The sequence below is a fragment of the Suricata suricatta genome, chromosome 17 (genome assembly GCF_006229205.1).
Source record: "Suricata suricatta isolate VVHF042 chromosome 17, meerkat_22Aug2017_6uvM2_HiC, whole genome shotgun sequence".
Classification (NCBI taxonomy): Eukaryota; Metazoa; Chordata; class Mammalia; order Carnivora; family Herpestidae; genus Suricata; species Suricata suricatta.
In genome coordinates this window covers 54979956-54983073 of record NC_043716.1, presented here as the reverse complement: position 1 = coordinate 54983073, position 3118 = coordinate 54979956, and the positions used below count along the sequence as shown (strand labels likewise).

The following is a 3118-nucleotide window of genomic DNA, read 5'->3' as shown; positions in this document are numbered from 1 at the left end:
GGCGGTTGTGACTTATTTGTCCCACATCTTGTTCCTGAAAGGACTCGAGTGTATTTCCATCTTCTCTCAATATTTATGTCCCTGGAAGAAAAGATGTCCTGTATTTAAAAATAAGTGGGGAAACTGGGGGAAAGGCAAATAGTGGTTTAGAACTCGATAAACACAGGCCAGGGCCGGCCCCTCGCCCGGCTGTCCCCAGGTCAGCTGTGCAGATGACACCGGGGAGGTTGCCGTGTCCCAGCCTTCCTGAGCCCCCCCAGGAGGCCCCTGGCCCCAGGCTCTCCCCCACCAGCAGTGAGGTGAAACTAGAGACACGGAGAGCAGGCGGCCGGCTCCAGGCTCCGTCTTCGGATGGACCTCAGACCAGAGGACGCCGCTGGAGACTTTAAGTGGGAGAGTGGCATCATGAGATTCACAGTTTAAAAAAATATTTTTACTGTTTATTTTTGAGAGACAGAGAGAGAGACAGTGTGTGGGCAGAAGAGAGGAAGACCCAGAATCCCAAGCAGGTTCCAGGCTCCGAGCTGTCAGCACGGAGCCCGACGAGGGGCTCGAACCCACAAACTGCAAGATCATGACCTGAGCCGAAGCCAGAGGCTTAACCGACTGAGCCACCCAGGCGCCCTAAGATTCACATATTAGAAGGATCACAGAACATGCCAGATTGAAGATGAATCCAATGGCGGCAAGAGACTTGGGGGCAGCGGGTACATTTAGACCGCCCCCACCCGAGATGACGGGCTGCGCGGGGCGGGCCGAGAGGAAGGGCGGTGGCGTGGGGCAGGCAGAGCCTGGGGACTGAGCAGGCTGCTTATCTGGTCGGGCAGAGACTGCCCGCACACCTGCTGTCTGGCCAGACTGTTCCCTATGGGGAGAAAGAGATTTGAAGCCACAGAGGTGCTTCCCACCCTCTCGGAGTGGAGAGTCTTGTGGGAGGCCGGCAGGACCCCCAGCTGCGGTGCTGTCCGTGCCCGCCTGACCGGACGGCCGCTGTGGAGGGAGGGAAGGTTGTTTAAGGAGAGCACCGACCGGGCCGCCGTGGGGCAGGCGCCCTGAGGGAAGCTGGAATCAGGATCTGCAGGCTGGAGAGAAGCCGGGCCGGCCGGGCCGGGAGAGGCCTCGCGGGCGCCCCCACGCGGAGGGGACGGCATCCGCACAGGCCGGCGGGCTGGCCTTCTCCGGGAGCTGGCGGCCACGGGGCGTGGTGTCGCCGAGGCTCAGGCGGACAGGGACCCAGTGGGCACAGTGGGCACGGGGCATGCGGAGGAGGACTATTCCTTTTCAAAATCCGTTTGCGACATGGCCCATTCCCCTCCCCTCCCCCAGCCTTCTCCGACTGAACGTCGACTCAGGCTCCCCCTTCAGGCAGTCTGTCGGGTTCGGCGCTTGCGGAGGATGAGCCCCCGGGTTGCTGCTCTCGCACAGGTGGTGCGTTTGTTACGGGAAACCCGCACGCGCGATCCTTCCGCGCAAGGCAGTGTGGGTGCCCGGAGAGATCGCGTTTCAGACCTAAATCCACTCAGACCTTCTGTTTCTCGAGATGTAGGGTTTGCTCTTCTTCAAGAGCTGGATGGAGACCATGCCGGCCGTTACTTAAAAGAGGTTAGAAATATTTGCCTGTATGACAAACAGTCCATTTTTTTAGAGTGGAAGAATGCCAGGACCAAAGCAGTAACCTTCTGAGAAAACGATTCTTACAGTTGGTGGTCATTAAAGTAAATTTACTTGAACATTCCTATCATCCGCTCCGAGGTACTAAGAGCGGCGTTTAATTAATTTTAGAGAGGTGACTGTAACACAGCAGAATGGAAAATACCTCTAAACAGCGCTCTCTTCAGCAGTGGGCACTGAGACAACGTAGTTAGTGGTTAATGAGTTTGTGCTCATTTTTCAGTTGAGCTCCTGAAGTTGCCGTGGTGCCAGATGGGCCAGAGGCCGCCAGCAGAACGCACAGAAGGCCGGCGCTCGGTGCCCCGCGGGGACCGCCGGCAAACACGGCCGAAGGGCCCCCGCCCTTAGCTGGCTTCCCCTCGCCTCTTGTTCCGCGGAACTTCTTGCTGCAGCATTTGCTGCTGTGTGGCTTGCAGAAGAGATGCCAGCAACGGAAGTCTTCCTTGGGGTCACAGATTCTTCTAGCCTTGGAAGACAGTTCCCTTTTATATAGATGTCAGGAAATACAAATTTAAATTTTGAAGAACTCTGCATTTTCAAGTATATAGTCTGAAATAACTAGAAGTTTAATGCAAGATTTTTGAGGAATTTTCTTTTGTCATTGTGTGGTTTTTTAAATTTTTTTCTAATGTTTGTTTATGAGAGAGAGAGAGGGAGACACAGAATCTCAAGACAGGCTCCAGGCTCTGAGCTGTCAGCACAGAGTCCGACGCAGGGCTCGAACCCACAAACCGTGAGATCATGACCTGAGCCGAAGTCAGACGCTTAACCAACTGAGCCCCGCAGGCGCCCGTTTCTTAACTTCTAAGATGCCCCCAGTTCTAGAGCATCATTGTCTAGTAGTGTCTTCCATACGGATGCAGTTGGAGAGCTAATGAGGAGGTTATATTAAATATGTACACCAATTGTAAGATGCATCCAAACTTCAGAAATAAGATACGTTAATGCGTCCCTCTAGGTTGGAATTTATCTATAAAAAATTACTTTTAAAATACACCATTGCACGGTCACCTGTCAGTGTGCTGTAGGCAGATTGCGCAGTCACACAGGCCTTGTGTCAGTCCTTGGTGGCACAGCGGCTCCCTCTCCGTCAGGACCTTCCCCGCCCCGTGCAGGCTGGGGGGCATGAGCCCGAGACCCTGCCCCTGCCCCCGGTTTTCCAGGCCCGGCGAGGTTGTCCCGGCCTCACAGGAGTGAGTCTCCGTCCCGCTGCTGCTCGCGTCCTGCTCACCACGGCTCGTGTAATTGTGGGGTCGTTAGAATCTCTCACTAGACCATAAACTACAAGGACGGGACCCGTGGGTACCTGCCACAGCATACCCAGCATGCTCGTTAAATCGTCCTGAATAGTAAATGTGGGGAGGGGACGTGAGGGCACAGGTGGGGTGTGGGGTGACAGGAGTGCTGGCCGGAGAAGGCGCCGGTGATTCGGCCCCTGCCCCCCCCC

At 55.6% G+C, this 3118-nt stretch overlaps 1 protein-coding gene across 7 annotated transcripts in view; it reads right to left on the bottom strand.

The window, feature by feature from the left end:
• Positions 1-3118, bottom strand: part of TNRC6C (trinucleotide repeat containing adaptor 6C) — an 80256-nt gene that overhangs the window by 75254 nt on the left and 1884 nt on the right. The gene's annotated exons all lie outside the window — the stretch shown is intronic.